At 47.0% G+C, this 18,122-nt stretch overlaps 1 long non-coding RNA gene across 1 annotated transcript in view; it reads left to right on the top strand.

The window, feature by feature from the left end:
- The first annotated feature begins 1,476 nt into the window (after positions 1 to 1,476).
- LOC308464395 overlaps positions 1,477 to 18,122 on the top strand; it is a 130,261-nt gene continuing 113,615 nt past the window's right edge. Inside the window, exon 1 of the long non-coding RNA XR_013980003.1 lies at positions 1,477 to 1,494. This is a non-coding gene — a long non-coding RNA (uncharacterized lncRNA). The remainder of the gene's footprint in view (positions 1,495 to 18,122) is intronic.

Below are 18,122 nucleotides of genomic sequence, written 5' to 3'. Positions count from 1 at the left end.
TGGCTCCTGTCTGCTTGGTATGGCCCTCCACTCCAACTCTCATTTTGTATCTCCTGGCTGACCTCTGACCAGAGGTGTCAGCTTCTCAAGACAACTGAGGGGGCGCGATGTGACGTCCTGGTGACAGGTGCATGACATTATGTGACCACCTGACATCGCACATGAGAAACCGGGGGTGGAGCCAAATGCCTTCTGAACATTGAAGGGGCCTGGGCCCTAAAAGTAACATGAGAGGGGACATAGGCCTTGCCCGCCCCCCGAACTGGTGCCTGTGCCTCTGGCAGTTTCCAATACCAGTCGTCAGACTACTCACCCTCCACTCCCAATGCTTCTGGGAAGCTCAAAACCTCAGAGCCTTAACTTCAGGGTGGCTATACACAGGCTCCAGTGTGGAAGGCAGTTCCAAGGTGGCATCTGGTAATGGCTAAGAAATTGACGTTTGGGTTGCACTTCAGTTATGCCTATCTTACAGGGTTGTTGTGAGGATAGGATGGGGGGGCGCGCGCACACACACACACATATGCAGCAGCACCCTAAATTCTTTGGAGCAACAGGGGTAGGAAATGCAATAGACACAAAATAAAATAAACTGCAACGTCAAGCATTCGATTGACGTTGGAGAGAGACTGAGTTGAGAAATAAGACCAAGGGTACATATTGATATAGGAATGTATTAGATAAAATGTAAAGAAATATACAATAATAAGAGTACATTCATTTGTAAAAAATGAATATACAACGGGAGAGAGAGGAAGTCCAAAGTGTTGGTATATATATGATTTTGGAATAGTTTTTTGCCCTTGTTTTCTTTTCTTTTCTTTTCTTTTAGTATATAAACTTTGTATACATGTTGAAAATTATAGTATAATAAGCCTCGTGATGTAATATGATAATGTTTACCGATGTAACATAAGAACTTTAATAAATAAATAAAATTCAAATAAAAAAATAAACTGACCTACCTTACAGAGCTGTTGCAAGGATTATAGGGTAACCTGCATGATGTTTTCTTTTCTTAAAACAAAAACAAAACACACCTCAAGAATGTGATATAAAGGGAAAGCATTTGGGTTACTAAGTTACTCCAGATAATGTTGTTTTTTCTCTCTTTTTGGGGGGAGAGGGTGGGATTCTCATGAAGGCTCCCCTAATTTGAATTTATCTTTTTATTTATTCAGAGAGGTTATGAACCACCCTCCAGCATCCACTCCCACAGCGCCGTACAGTTAAAGGAATAAAACAACACTGTAAAAATGCGACCGTAAGACAATATAAAACACAAAAACAGCAGCGTCACATGACAGCAAACCAGCAGGACTGTAAAGCAACAATTAAAGCCAGCTGCTCAACATGCTAGAAATTTGCTTTCAAAAAAATATCATTTAAAGGAAGGAAGGAACCATAGCTTGACCAATTGCAGCTAGGACCAGCTAGAAACTAGGTGGAGTCGTAGATCTAAAAAAAGGTAAGATTTGCACACGCTGGCCAGCTTCTGTTTTGACTTGAAATGTTCATTTTGGGCTTCTCAGAAGTACGTAAAGGCAAGAAGCAGTCAAGGGGAGCATCAGCCCACAATGGTGTCCCGCGGAGAGGTGCTGGAATTGCACTCTGGCATGTTCTGGCTGAAAAAAAAAGCACTGCCTTCTTCATCAAATTTTATTTTGGAGGCCCTGGCCCTAAAAAGCTGCCCAGCTGGCCTCACCAGTGGATTGTTGTTGTCAGAAAAAGGACCCCCCAAAATGAGCAGGCCACGCTGGAAACTGAAAAATCTGTACAAACACATGGTAAAATGGTAAAGGACCCCTGGATGGTTAAGTCCAGTCAAAGGCAACTATGGGGTTGCGGTGCTCATCTCACTTTCAGGCCGAGAGAGCCAGTGTTTGTCCACAGACAGCTTTCCAGGTCATGTAGCCAGCATGACTAAACCACTTCTGGCGCAACAGAACACAGTGACGGAAACCAGAGCGCACGGAATCGCCGTTTACCTTCCCACCACAGTGGTACCTATTTATCTACTTGCATTGGTGTGCTTTCAAACTGCTAGGTTGGCAGGAGCTGGGACAGAGCAACGGGAGCTCACCCCACTGCAGGGATTTGAACCACCAACCTTCTGATCAGCAAACCCAAGAGGCTCAGTGGTTTAGACCACAGCACCACCCGCTTCCCTACACCAGCACATTGAGTTCCAATGCAGCACACATGCACAACCCATCTCTCTCTCGCTCTCATTGGCAGGCAAAAATTTCCTTTTTTTCTTTCTTTTTTTGTAAAGCAACCTCATTCTATTTCAAAAGGGGGATTATACCTGTAACGATAATGTGTGCCTCTAACGCCTCCATTTGTGGCCAGGAGTTCCTGCATTTTTTAAATCCTCCACCAACCCGAAACCTGCGGAATACAAAATTGGGTTTGCCCACCCTTGTTTTGGTTTCCACGGAGGAAAGCATCACTTTCTCTTCCCCCTCCCATGCAGCCACCACCTCTCCTGCCATTCATCAGCATTATGTGTTATTTGTGCCAAAGAGACACCTGAAGACCAACTGCTGCAATAGCAGGCTGGCTCCTCTCTCAGCTTTGGGCTGAGCTCACGAGGGAGTAGGGAGGGAGAGAGAGCGATCCAGCTGAGTGAGTCTGTGCTTGTTGTTGCTTTAAGGTTCAGGTTGTGTGGGTGGCAGCAACAGCACTGCACAGCAGAGGACTGTTTAAAGTGGCAGAACCTGTGGATCCCAGCACTTCTTTGCAAATGGAATCGCAAGCTCACGACCAGTAGGCTTCAAAACAACCCCTGGCCCTTCCACATATGTCAGCTTGTTCAAATCACCTGTGTACCACATGCCCATGCATTACACAGTTTCTTACTGGCTCAGGCATGGACGCGGGTGCCGTTGTGGTCTAAACCACTGAGCCTCTGGGGCTTGCCGATCGGAAGGTCAGCGGTTTGAATCCCAGCGACAAGGTGAGCTCCCATTGTTCTCTCCCAGCTGCTGCCAACCTAGCAGTTCGAAAGCATGCAAGTGCAAGTAGATAAATAGGTACCTCTGTGGCGGGAAGGTAAACGGTGTTTCCATGCACTCTGGTTTCCGTCACGGTGTTCTGTGCACCAGAAGTGATTTAGCCATACTGGCCACATGACCTGGAAAGCTGTCTGTGGACAAACGCCAGCTCCTTCGGCCTGAAAGCAAGATGAGTGCCACAACCCCATAGTCGCCTTTGACTGGACTTAACTCTCCAGGGGTCCTTTACCTTTTACATTTACCTTACTGGCTCAGACACATGCACTGTTAAAAGGGTTGATACTTTTGCACACGACTGACTGTGCCTGTTATCCATGCACTATGGTTCCCCTAACTATGTGGCATAGCTGAAGAGCCACCCCCCCTTACCTTTCAGCTCCATTTAAGCCAGCATTACACAAAGTAGGTATAGAATCACAGAACTGTAGGGTTCAAAGGGACCACAAGGGCCATCTGATGAAACCCCCTGCAGTGCAGGAATACTTCATGTGGACTTCAAACCCACAACCCTGAGATTAAGAGTCTCATGCTCTATATTGACTGAGCCATCTCAGCTTGTATATTTTCTTTCCTTCCTTAAAAGGGATTCCTTCTTGTTTTACCCTCCCCTCCTGCTCTGCAAGGCAAAGGTGCTGCAAGCAACTAACACAGAATTTGCAAACAGGAATAATATTTAAAAACTGACTGTGATTAAACAAAGCAAAACAGAGCAACTTTGTGAATCAGCTTTATAAACAGTGCTTCAAAAAAAAAACCAGCAGCTAAAGGGGATAGGGGAGCCTTGGCTGAATCAGGAGGTCTCTGCTTGGCCCCAGAAAGGCATGAGGCTTGGGCCATGAAAATAGGCCAGTGGAGTAGAGTTCCAGTGTTAGGGTGCCATCACTGAAAAGACTCTATCAAGGGTCCCTGCCTGCCTATTGTCTGAAGGGGTAGGTGGGCTTAAGAAAGACCTTTGAATAAATTTTGACTGGTATAGGGCAACCTCCCCCAACCTGGTGCATCCCAGCTTCCATTAGCCCCAGCCAGCATGACCAATGGTGAGGGCTGGTGGGATCTGTAGTCCAATAGCATCTCTGAGGACATCTACCTGGGAAAGACTGATGTAAGGAGCCACCATTTAAAGACACCCACTTCGTACATTTTTAGCATAAGAATGTGAGAAGAACCTGCTAGATGAGGGAAGGGGCCCATCTAGTCCTTCCTCCTGTTCTTGCAGTGGCCAACCAGGGGTGTGTTCTAGGAAGCCAGCAAACGGAACATGAGCACAACAGCTCTCTGCCCACCTGTGATTCCCAGCATCTGGTATTCAGAAACATAATTGCTGAAATTTGACTTTTTTTAGAGATTACACCAAAGTGGACTGCAGACAAAAAGGGGTCGAGATCTCTTCTAAGTGAGTTCTTCTGGAGGTTGATTATATGTGCCGGAAAAGTGAAAATCTGGGATTCTGGGATTCTGGGATTTTTAAAGATTTTTTTTTATTTTTTAAAAATCCTACTTGCGATACTTCTGGGTTTCCCCAGACATTTTGCTGATTCACCATTTTCAAGCCCATTTCCTGGCTGTATCGGGGAAAATCTTGACCTATAGCAGCCCTAGTATTACTGCAGGTGGGAGCAGACATGGAATACTCCTCTCTCTCTCTCTCTCTCTCTGTGTGTGTGTGTGTGTGTGTGTGAGAGAGAGAGAGAGAGAGAGAGAGAGATCTTTGCACAAGGAAAACTATTATGTCCCAGCCTAGACATGTCACAAACATCCTGTTTTTTTGTGTGTGCACATGGATCTATCACTCAGACTATATTATGACACAGAAAAGGGATCTGGCAGATTCATGGAGGACTGGTCCTTTTCAGTGTCATCACGAAGCTACGTGGTGCATCACGGTACCAGTTACTCCATGAGGCGGGGGGAAACAACAGTGGGGAAGGTCTTTTGCCCTTGTGCCATGCTGGTAGCTTTCTTAGAGTTCACTAGTTGGCCAGTGCAGGAGACCGGATGTTGGACTGAGTGGGTTGATCCAACATAATTCTTCTCAGTGACAATTAGACCTGAAAATCTTGGGGACACAGCCTGGGGTCTTGTCCAGAGAAAACATCTCACAGACCCACCAAACACAGTCTCACCATAGTCCTATGGGAGAGGTCTTGCTTAGAAGCTGGTGCAGTCAGCACACCCAAGAGACTCTCTGCATCTCAAAAAGACCTGCATTTTTATGACGAGGCAAGTATCAAATCAGTGGCCACCCATTCCATCGTGGGCTGTGCTTTCTTTTTGGTCCATTTTCTTTTCATTGAATTTTTTTCATCATTTTATTTTGTTTTTGTTTTTTTGTTCTCCAGCCACCATATGATGGCATGCCAAGCTGTGGCACTTACTGTAATTTCATACAGTTCTCCAGACAGATATTGAAAAGGCATCTGGAAAAATTGATAGCGTATCAAGCCCGAGATTTCATAGAAGTCATTTTCAGAATACCCAGCCGTAGGTGCAGTGATGGTCTGTGCCTGTTGTTCGCGGAGGCAAGAGCGGAGGCAGCAAGGGGGTCTTGTGATCTTAGAGCTCCACCTGCAGAACTGCAGTGAGCAGTGCAGACTGGCAAAGAAACAGTTCCCCACCGAGAAAGGACATTGTGCAGTGACTTTTGTGCCTTTGCAAAACAACAACAACTCTTTACTTAGTCCTACAGATGGGCCGTTTGAGGTCTTAGGGGAGGAGGAGTGCCTCTGGTAGGGGACACATTGTGTTCCTTCTGGGCTTGTCCACCTTTGGTCCCCACCTGGCACTCAGCCTCACCTGTGGCTCCCAAAATCTGTCAGCTTGCAACAGCAGTCACACCCCAGGAATGGCTTCAACTGGCTGGCTAAACCAGGTGAAGGTAGCCGATGGGTCTCAAACCCTCAGTGAATTTGGGACTTCCCCTGCATGCAAAAACAAGCTCCAGCAGATTGAGCAGACAAGGCAAATAGTGGAGTCCCTAAGATGGTTGCATGGTGCCTTGTACTCCTCCTTCCGTCAATTCCTGCAGCCAAGCTGGTGCCAAACATATTGCTCTGCTCTCCTTTGGACCACATCAGAGAGGCCAAGAGGGGGTTTTGTCATCTGTGCAGCCCAATACATCCATTTATATTGCCCAGGCTTGCACCCTAGATGCAGTCTGGCTCCATTGTTTCTCAAGACAGATGCCAACAACAACAAGTTGTGCAGAAGAGGGAATTTCAGCCAGTATAGTTTGTCATGCAAGCTACACCTGCTGAACTCCTCCACAATTTTTAAACGTGCAGGAATCCTGGCTTCTCCTCCTCCTCTCTTCAACTTACCACTCTAACCCATGGCTTCTTCTATCCATCCTTCCCCTGGCCTCTTGGTCCACCAACACTTCATTTCCTATGTAGCTCACCTGGAGCTCGGATCAATTACATACAGCAGGGCTTTCTTGGGGGAGGAAGACACAACAGGTAACCCTTTGTTGTTGTTGTTTAGTCGTTTAGTCGTGTCTGACTCTTCATGACCCCATGGACCAGAGCACGCCAGGCACTCCTGTCTTCCACTGCCTCCCGCAGTTTGGTCAAACTCATGCTGGTAGCTTCGAGAACACTGTCCAACCATCTCATCCTCTGTCATCCCCTTCTCCTTGTGCCCTCCATCTTTCCCAACATCAGGGTCTTTTCCAGGGAGTCTTCTCTTCTCATGAGGTGGCCAAACTATTGGAGCCTCAGCTTCACGATCTGTCCTTCCAGTAAGCATTCAAGGCTGATTTCCTTAAGAATGGATAGGTTTGATCTTCTTGCAGTCGATGGGACTCTCAAGAGTCTCCTCCAGCACCATAATTCAAAAGCATCAATTCTTCGGCGATCAGCCTTCTTTATGGTCCAGCTCTCACTTCCATACATCACTACAGGTAACCCTACCTGCCAACAATGTACCTCATCTCCTGTTCTTCTGCTTTATAAGGTTTTTTCCCCTCCATTCCATCACCTTTCCAACTTTTCCCTCTTCTCCTCAACTTCCTTTGCTTCCTTGGACCTTGCTGTCTTCTCCACTTCATATTGCCTTCAGGGCTCAATTCTGATTCAGGTCAGATAAAGGTGGAACGAGGGGAGAACAGGCTTATGCATGACCACTGAACCCAACTCCCGTGTAAACAATTGCCCATATAACAAAGGAGATTTGTTCTCTGCCAAAGAATAAATGGGTGCCCCCTTCCCTCACCTGGCTGGTAGTGAGGAGAACAATTGCCAGAGTGGTGTGGTGTGTGAGAGCACTGCTAGAAGCATGCAGACACCAGAGAGGGAGAGCCATGCTTGATATCTGCTTGAATCCAAGACTTTGATGGTGGGGGAAACAAGATCTTCTGGGATGTTAATGCTGAGAGCCCCTCCATCATACGCTACAAGAAAGGAGATTCCGACTAAACATCAGGGGGAAAAACTTTCTGACAGTAAGAGCTGTTTGTCAGTGGAACAGTCTCCCACTGGAGGTTGTGGACTCTCCTTCCTTGGAGGTTCTTTAAGCAGAGGTTGGGTGGCCATCTGCCATGGATGCTTTAGCTGAGATTCCTGCATTGCAGGAGGTTGGACTAGATGTCCCTTGGGGTCCCTTCCAAGGCCACAGTTCTATGATTCTAGGTTGTATAGATGTGAAAACAAACCATATATCATAAAGACACCACAGTCTCTGCTGTCCCTCAGTCCTAGGTAACCGAACCCGGGGTAAGCACCTGGAATCTCGCACTGCTCAGAGATTGGGGTGGAACGCAACAGTGTTCTCTAGAATATGCACAGATTAGAGGGTGTGGGGACTGGGTGCTGAGGTGCACAAACATTCACAGGACCTGATCCATGGACTACAAGCAATGCTTTCTCCTTTCAGAAAGTACAGAGGCATCTTCCACAAGGCACTAGAACATGCAGCCACACACAGAGGCTCCCTCGCTCTTATCCTGCACTCCTCTTGCAATCTTCTTGTGACGTGGATAGTTTTTCTGCTTTTCATGCTTGGCCAGGCTATCAGTTTCCTTGACTTGCCACTGGGCATCCGGCAGCTCACAGTGCCCGTCTTGTGATAAGGAAACAGCAATCATGCTGACTAAGTTGCAGAACATTTTTTTTAAAAAAAATCTTGCAGAGCAAAACCTTGGAATTTAGAAAACAGGCCTTTTTATTCAGGAAGCAACCAAAATAGCCTTCAAAGATCAGGCAATTGCAGCAAGTTCAGTGGGGCAGGCATCTAGATCAAGAAGTGACTGCATGTGTGAATGAATGGCCCATTGCACATAGAATACCTAAGGAACATTAGGGCACCACCTAACTATGCTTCAGCAAAAATGCAATGCTCTGCAGAGGACTCAGTCTGTAAGCCTGTACATCAAGGGCATGTTCACACATGCATGTCCATCATGAAATTTCTATAGATGTGTTAACCTGTGCAGACATTCAGTGTCACTTCTGTACACATGACATTGTGGACACAGCTATACAGCTGCAAATAAAACTTTTAAATGTGTTGTAAAGTGCAATATACAAATGTGACACTAGATGGCAACAGGGAGCTATGCCAAATTCAATGTACTTTTCAAAACTTTTTTAAAAAAGCATTTTTCACAGCTTTTTTTTATATGTGTGTAGATTCCACCCTGTGAACAAATTAGCCCTTCCCTCATATTGGCTTTCTACACCTGCAGGAGGAAATCTTCAGAGTGGCCCATGCATAGAGACACGATTCACATGTACTCATGGACCTCAGGCATGCAAAGGGGAGGAGCCTCTCACCACTATGCTCCTTTTCCTGAAGAGAGAATAATATAACTAAATGCCTGCATGGGGCTTATTTCAACGTCCAAACCAGCTGCCAAAACAAGCAATGTGCTTGGCGTGACAGATGTGTTGGTGGCGTTACCACCAACATCCCATCACTGCTTGATTGTGATCGCCAAGTGATGACTGTGTACGTGTGTACAACTGTTAGTGTACAGCGATCAAGTTGGTGCACATGGACTTTATATGATAGCTGGCCCAGAATCATTTTGAAACGCCATTCCAAAAATGGCATCTGGCTGGACTATGGGACTTGTGTATCAACTCAACAGCTTGTCCGACAAGCACCCTCTAGCTGCTCTGCCTTCCTTATGCTGATTCCTTTGCTTCCCATCTGTGGCCCTGGCCTCTTCCTTCCTCCAGGTCCCGACTGCATCTCCATTTGTTGCTAATCCTCGCTGCTGCTACCGCCCCAGCGTTACTTGACACTTGATTGTCATTTGGCACTGCTCACTCCAGACAAAACTCATACATACACCGAAAGCTCCTTCAGAGCCACAGATAAAACACCGCTCTGACACCTGGCAATTTATCCACATCTCCTTCTCATCTGTCACTCAAAAACCGGCATGGAGATGTAAGGTTGTCAAGGGTGAGTGATCCCTGATGCTTTGAGGAGGCTGGATACGGCCTTTCCCCACTCGTACAGGTTGGGAACCTTGCAAACAGGCAAATGAAAGCATTTACCAGCCTGCTCCCAAACTACCAGAGGTCCCCATGCTTACCAGGGACCGGTGTCTTCTATGAAATGTCCTTGGAAATTACAGCTGCCCTGGAAATGTCACCTTCTGTATCTGTTTCAGCCTAGATGGGCTCCCAAAGCAGCTTACTCTCAAAATGCATGCAAGTATAAAAGATATACAAGTAAACACAACTCTAAAGGGATCCATGGAGGGATGTGCACACATGCAAAGCCTCCTGGTCCTTGCAGTTGGTGAAGATGACAGTCCAGGTTTCAGGATCTTCCCCACTGCCAATGGGATCAGAAGGTGAGCTTGGACTGGCATGAAGGAAAAGATGTCGACCCACAGAAATTGCTACCCTTCTGCCCGTCTGCACTGCAGAATCAAGGGAAATGCAAAATTGATGTGGAGGTCCCTCCTCAGAAAGAAGCCCAACGAGTCTTCATATGCGGGAGATTTTGCAGAGGAGCTTTGTTCATTCCTAAATGCTCACTGAACAGCCCTTTGAGCATCTGCCTGGGAGGAGGGTTTCCCCAGCCTGGCTATAACTGTATCTGCATCTTGAGTGCATTGGGAATACTGCCTCAGTTTTCCTCAGTATAATGCTAGTGCCTCTGTCCTGTTTCCTAATGTTCTTTCCACACTGTCTTGTTATGGATTTGTAGCTTTTTGACCAATACAAAGGCATCCCATGCTAAATTTCATTCACAGCAGTGAGCGTGGTGGGACAAAACAACTAACGTCATTAGACATTGCCACTCCCTCGCCCTTTCTGCACATGCTTCTGTTCCCCCATGATTCCTCCAAGAAAACAGCAGGGGGGAAATTGTATGCTGTGATATCGCCCCAAATTTACTCCCAGTAAGTGGGCTGCAAACAGGTGTTGCTGTTGTTGTTTTTGGAACCAAATAACACATAAATGAGTGCTAAGCATGCACTCTATTCCATTAGTTTTCTTGAAGTGGTGTTTACATTGTGCAAAAGCTCAAATATCATGCAGAAACTTTGGAGAAATGGAATAAACTGCTGTGCAAATGCAGCCCTACCTCTTCAGTCTTCCTTTATGCTCCCCACTCCCTAGATTCTCTTGTGTTGCTTTTTATCTATGTACCTCCCCAATTCTAACCACTCCAAATAACCAGTGCTTCTTAATAGAAAAAGGTGCCAGTACTCCTCATGAAGTTACAGGAAGTGTCACACTTTTAACATATATTTTTTAAAAAGTCGGTACTGAGTACCCCCAGAAAAAAGCACTGCAGATAACCATTTGCCTCCCACCACTTCACTACCTGAGGATCATTTTGCCAGCAGCACATCCAGTCTTCCTGCAGGGCATCCATACGGACACCACAACATTGGTAACAACTGTTGTACCTTCCTTAATGTTTCCAAGTCTTCCAGGCCTTCCAAGTGATTCACCCAACAAAATCGAGGTGCTGCAAGTTCAGGACCTACAAAGAGAGCATGTCTCCATTCAATGCACGTTATTTAGCAGAACAGAGCATGTCCCTGTAAGATGTTATCAACAGAATTTCATTGGACCCACCATCACCATGATCTCTGAGCTTGTCACAAATTTCACAAAAACGAGCGGCTGAAGCTGTTCAGGAACCAGATACATAGAGCTATATAGATCCCAAAATGCTTTGTGTTTCGCAAATCAAGAGTATCTTGGATTTCCCTGCTTAACCAAAGCATCTCCTGGGAGCCATAATTAGTGGTTGCTATGATATTGTTATTTTGAGGGGGTTCAGAAGAAGCTCCACCTTCCACAATGTGCCTTGTATTTCTTGTGACAGATAGCGACAATCCCCCCTCGGGAATTTGCTGAGAGAATTCAAAAGGATTTTCTATCCTTTTTTTATTTTTTTGGCCAGGAAATTCAACTTTAGGCCAAGAAATTATTCCTTTATTCCTTTATTACCTTCCTTCCTTCTCTGGAGCCTTTTGCACACACCCATTCCCCTCCCTCCACAATTAACCATGGCAAGGACAAAGCATTCAGGGCATTTTTTAATCTCTTCCATTTTAATTGGTGAGGGGGGAAAAAGCAATACTCACTCATCAGGCCTCCAAGTCTTAGGAATTTAATTAGATCTAATGACCAGATAAATTGAGGATTTTGAATAAGGACCTTCAGGGAATCTGTTGTGTGAGCAAGATCAGGCTGTTCCATTTCCTTCCCGGGCCTCTCTAAATCACTTCTGGAAATGGATTTTAAGTGGAGGGGCTGGGATGATGGAGGAGGAGGAGAGATCCTCTTGGTGATGCACAGGGAGGGGAGTGTGCACAAGGGACCCCCAGATTTTGAAAAGTCACCTCAGAGTTTTCCTGCAAAGAATGGCAGGAGAGGAGGCAGGGAGGGAGGGAGGTGATGCCGTTTTCCAAAGAGCCATTGCAGGTGATTACTTGACAGACCTGACAACCACTTTTGAGGAAGGTATCGTAATGATAGCCCCACTGAGTGGGTGGGAAACTTGCCCATCAGCAGAAGGAACCTCAGTTCCCCAGCGACATCGGCGCTTTTGACAAGCCTGTTGTGTGGAGCGTGTGCAGGATAATTTTTCACGTCCTTGTATTGTCATTTGGGGCACTTAAAGTGTCACCAAGATTTCACTACCCTAAAAGCTTATCTGTCAGTGTTGGTGAGTTATTCCAGCAAAAGGGTATCATCAACACCAACAATGGAAAACAAAAGGCGCCCGAAGTTTCAGATTCTATCGTGGTGAGTTCTTTATTTTCCAGGCTGCATCTGCTGTCTTCCAAAGGACAACCACTCCACAAAGGGATGCTTCTCCAGGCTAGCTGGCTGGGAGAGGGTGGGATCCATGCTAAAACTCTCACATTAAACCTGGAATTAATTTAGTTTTCCCAACTGGAAAGACCTCTTGATTTTTCAGCCTCTCTTAGCTTGGGTGGTGTAATTCAAAAGGTTCACAAACTGCAGAAGAACAATCCATCTCCTTTTGTGAAATTGCAGATGAAACAGCTGGGAAAGTCAGGGAAAGAAAATGCCCAATTATTTACTTTGTTTGTGTGGTGGTGAGGAGAATGCTGAAGCCAAATCCTCAAAAACACCCTGGTGCCCTCCAGATTTTAATTTAGTTTTCTTTGTTTTATTATTTCAACCATTTATATATCTCTTAATGTAGCAGTGGCTAGGCAGCATGCAGTGAAGATGCAAAAGGTACAATGACTATAAAGTCAGTTAAAATTAAGCATAATATTGGGGAAACTGACTTAAAATGCCTGCTGAAAGAAAACAGTCTTCACCAAGTGCCAGAAGTTCAGCATGGAGGGGAGCCTGTTTTGGACTCCAACTTCCATCATCCCCTAGCCATTGGCTGTGCCAGGTGGGGTTGATGGGAATGGGAGTTCAACAACAACTGGCAGGTGGTCTGGTCTATGAATCCTCTTGCTGCAGCTGTAGATTTATAGTTTTATAAATTGGAACTTCAAAGAACAAACTGGCACACAAACACACATTTTTTTATGCAAAGGATCCTGGACTATGTCTTTGTCATGCATACCTAGAAGGATCGCGGTCCATTTAACTGACACAATGGTGTGTTGAAGTGATAAGAGGTTTTCATGATGAGTAATCTCAAGCATTTTGAAACAGAGCGGGGAGGGGGTCCCTGTGGCCCCCTCTGAAAATGGAACAGGTGTCATTTTCAAAGCAATGTATCCCTGCTTCATTAGAGCTGATACAGATAACAAACAACAATTCAGTCCCGGCACAACGTAGACCTCTAGCTCCTCCTGTAAAGGAGAAAAAGACATGTTAGCCACAGCAGAAACCGACTTTCTCATTCCGTCTGCTAACATCACAGTTGTGTCCTGTTGAAACAGCCCTGCAGTTCCGCATTTTGCCAGCAGGCTCGCTTAGCAGGTGCTGACCAACAGCAGTATTCAAAACCCAGCGCGTCACCGTGTCCTGGCTGGAGTTGTTCTTCACAGTTGCCATAGAAGCAGTGATAAGAAAACAACCCTCCCCAGCGTCTGAGCCACGTCCTTCCCTTGCGTTCCCACGCTGGCCTCCTCTCCGAGACTGATTCCCATGGGAACTCAGCTGGTTGACCTTGGGACCTTCCTGCCCAGCTGTCTCCGCTCTCCATGGGCAGCAACGACGAACTCCAGTGGAAAAACACTGCCCGGGGCTCCTCCCAGCTGGCTTGGCCCTCCTTCTTCCGGAAAAGCACTCCTTGCCAGCTCCGCCCCCTCTGGCCTGGCTCCCACTGCGGCTTTCTGGGAACCTGCTTTGTTGACATTCCACTCCAGCACGCACAGTGGACAAGCCTTTACACTTGCCTTTGGAATCCTTCGCCCCCCCGATCTGCTCACTAGCACTCCTTGAGGCTAAAGCATCAGGAACAGGGGCACCAGCCATCTCTAGGCTTTTCTCAATACTTCCTCCAGGGCTCTGGCCTCCTGCTGAAGCTTCACAGCACATCCCAGGCAGCCCTTGCTGACTTTACGCCCTTGCCCAACTTCTTAGAGTGAGCTGTTCAATCGGAACGTCCTCCAAGACCTGGCTGCCTGCCATTGTCTTCCGTTCTCCCAAGGGGCCCCAAGCTGTACTCACAGATTACAAGCTCCTCCGGCACCCATCCGTGGGGAAACGATTTTCCAGCTGCTCTTCAGCTCCCAGCACTCAGCTCTCAGCACAGGCAACCACTTAGTGTCTTTCAGCTGCTCTGAGCTCCGCAGCTCTCCTTTTGCCTCTTAACACCAGGCAAAAACTCCTGCCAGCGTCTCTGCTTCAGACCGCAGACTTCAAACGCATTCCGGCACTTCAAAGCGTTCCTGTGACAGTTTTTACGATCGGTGATTAAGGGTCCATAACCTGTGGCATTGATTTATTGGCGTGACCCCTGCTAATTGATTTACGATCCACAATTAGCTCTTTATGCCCGGCGCGCTTCCTCCGAGCTGCGCCACTCAGCTCCGTCTCCAGTAGCTCTCCAGTCACGCCTCAGCAGAGTTGAACACAGCAGCGAAAACTGTCACGTAGCTTCACTTAGCTTCAGACAAACACACAGAGACCAGTTTGTCTATTTCAGTATCTTTATTCCGACATTCCCCAGGAAATCTCCTGGGCTCACAGCAGCCATGACGAACTGCGACCTCTTTCTCACAGAGACCAGAGGGGAACAGAAACGAAACTCCTCCCAGACTCCTCCCAGCTTCGAAAGCTGACGTCAGAATGCTGAGGCATCATGGGAACTTCTTAACCTGTTAAGTTCCAAACCCAACAGTCCCTTCCTTTAATGGTATAATCCCTTCAAAAGTATTGTTATCAGTTGGGGGGGCAGTCTAAATGATATCTGTGGGCCCCATCCAGGCCAGTGATTTGGCATCAAGGAGGCTTAGAATCTAGTAGAAATGGCTACTGAACTGCTCAAACCATTTCTTCATAAGACAATGGCCTTAGTTGGCCAGTTAAGTACCACCATTTCCATGTCCAAAAATGAGCCCTGTTGCCATAGAGACAAATGAGCAGGCTTTTCCCACCACACCTGGCTGGATGCCATGTCATCCTAGGATGGAGTACAATAAGCCAAGGGGGACAGTATGTGCATGAGTTTTGGATGATGCTGTAAGCTTGTTTTGCGCTGTGCTGGCCTATGCCTTCGGGATCTCCTTGGGAACCTAATGGAAATACAAGATCTGCTGAGGTATTAGTGCTGTGAACCCCTCTGTCCAGGACTGTCTTACGCATATGTGGCGCCAGGGTGCAAAGATCCACCCGGCGCCCCCCCCCCCCAGTTGCCCAGTCCCAGGCGTACAGGACTGTGGAGCCGGCTGGCTGCCTCAGCGTCTTGCTGGCTTGGTCGCCCCTGAACTCGTGGTGCAGAGCCACCCGCAGCAGAAGAGCCCACCACAGTGCTCCAACCAACAGACGGGCTCTTCCCCAGACTCAACTCTCGGGCCCTGGACTCTCAGCCTGGCACCCCTGAGAGTCTGATGCCCGGGTGCCCCGCACCCCTAGCGCCTATGGGTAAGATGGCCCTGCCTCCGTCTTGTGCTCAGGTTGCATATATGTGTAAATAAAACTATATATTGTGAGGGCACCGCAGCCTCCACTGGCCTTCATTCCAAGGAAACTGAACTCTGGATAGATGCAAGCATTCCTGAAGTCTCTTGCCACTCAGCGATTGGGGTGTACACAACACTATAACCCCCTTTTCTCCCTGCCCCACCAGCCTCCCAGAGAAGCTCAGCCAATCTGCACCCAACCACCTTGCAAGCCAAGGCTCTCCTCTGCAGCTTTGTGCTATGCTTCCTAAGGTGCCAGGAGAAGAATACCAAAGGAAGAAGCCTGCTTTTGTGAGCTAAACAGACCCTAACATTCTGTTAACGATATTTATATGACACTCTGTCCAAGGAGACGGATTTACATATGTATTAAATGCATGTCAGCCCACTACAAGACTGCCATGTCGTATTTCATTTACACTGGGAATCTAGTGCCAGCACAGGTCATAAACAAACAACAACAACAAATTGTATAAGCATGCATAAAATATTTGTTGCAAATGCAGAAGTGAATAAAACAGGCCCTGGATGGATAGGGAGCCCAGGGGGCATATCAAGCCGGGCCGAGTCAGAGGGGAATCACTCAAGTGCCATTTGCAACTCATAATCAATCGAAAAATATTTTATTTCCTTACAACATACACAGCAGCCGCCTGCACCTCCCACCAGACTGAGTGTGTAGTCCCTCTGTGTAAATTGATTCCTGTCTTTTTGATTCAGCTTTAGCTGATGCTGGAAGCCATGGGGAAGTCTTTCAGAGTTTCTTCCAGTCAGGGAAGGGATATCCTAACAGCATTAGCTGAGACTCTAACTGGGGAGCTCTTGTTTTGGGGTCTGGGACTCTTTGGGAAGGGTGGGGGTTGAGGAAGCCACACAAGGCTGCATAGCAGAGTCTAGGGATATAGGAGGTACTCATTCTGTTTGCATAGTAAGGCAAACTTACCAAATTGGCCCTTGGCAAATGGAAACAGAGCTACTCTTCAAAATATACCCTTCTCCAAGGTTGGTGACATTGTTTTCCAACCGAAAAAGAAGTGTGCACACAAAAGAACGTTTATTTTAGTGGAAAATAGTGTACAAAAATGCATTATATTGAAGAAAATTGCTTGCAAAAATGCATTTATTAGACCAAATTGCACACAAAATGTGTATAGATTATCTCTCTCTCTCTCTCTCTCACACACACACACACATATATATATTCATGATCTAATGTGGAAATGGGGATTAGAGAAAAAATGAGAAACCTAAAGGAACCAAAACTGACAGGTCCCTCCCTCCCTAACATAGACAACACAGTCCTCCCAAGAAGCAGACATACATTTCATTTCAGTTAATGCAAAATGAAATCATAGCATTAGCTCATTCTGCCTGGGTGAAAGAGGATTTGAAGGGGTAAGGTGGCCCATGGTTTCCTTAATAACATGTACCCAACATCCTCTACTCCAGGCATGTCCAAATTCCATTTCGGGGGCCTAATCCAGCCCACCGGTCAATTTAATCTGCCTCCCATGGCAGTATATGTCCTGGGGTAAAATCCTAAAACAACCTCAACAACAGCATGTTCACTTTATGAAATCTGGCCCTCTTTGAAGCGTTCTGACGAAGCAGGAAAGGCCATTTCACTTAACAGTGTCCTAAAGGGGTGGGAAGGTCCTGGGTGCTGTCCAAGGTCCAGGAAACTTGCTTCTTGACCTGGTTTCTGTTGGCATACTCATGATCCTCAAGCTCCCACAGAACTGGAGGTAGAGTTTGCAGGCTATTGGCAGTGGGGCCCCACTTCTAGATTCTCTGGTCTGAAGCTTTGGGGGCCTTTCCACCTCTCTTGGGTGGCCCGTTCCAACCTTTCCCAAAGCCTGACACAGAATGGCCACACCCCCAGGCCCTGCCTTTGAATTGCAGAGGAGTTATGGGGTCAAGGGTCAAGACCTCACACTATGTGAGCAATGCTGGGCCTCCTCTTCCTCCACCTTTCCAAATACCTCTGCACCTTCCTGATGAGTCAAGAAGGAGGAAAGAGCCCTAACATTGTGAGGAGTGCCTGGGGCTTTGCAGGCAGACAGCATGAGAAGTGAGGATGGTGGTGCAGTCCATTCAGTGGATTTCTGGCCCCTGGAATTTGCCCAATCTGGATCATCTCTGGCATAGGACACAGGCAAATGGACAAATGTAGAGTGGAGGGGCAACCCTTCATTACACTTTTCGATACACTTGTGGGAGGGGTTGTTTGCTTGCCTGCACCGAAAGCTCACAAAGAGAAATTTCTGGAGGTTCTCATCCCAGGTGACACCTGCAGGCAATGCAGACATTCTTGTCAGAATGTTAGGGAAGGATGTGAATGGGCCTGTGACCTAGAAAGGAATCCCTACCTCTTCCAGGGTGTCAAAACACTTTAGCAGAGTGACAGAGGCTTTGCATGCCCACGTGTGCTCTAAGCCCTTTGGACAGATGAAGCAACCTCGTACTCCTCACGCTCCTGTCCCTTGTTATCTGCCACCGGCAACTCCTTGACTCCTGCCAATCTGAATCTTCTCATCATCTAGCAACATCTCTCTGCAATCTGACAACGGAAT

This window comes from Podarcis pityusensis (genome assembly GCF_964106645.2).
Source record: "Podarcis pityusensis genome assembly, chromosome: 15".
Lineage (NCBI taxonomy): Eukaryota > Metazoa > Chordata > Lepidosauria > Squamata > Lacertidae > Podarcis > Podarcis pityusensis.
The sequence above is the reverse complement of the archived record's forward strand: the minus strand, read 5'-3'. Positions and strand labels throughout refer to the sequence as shown.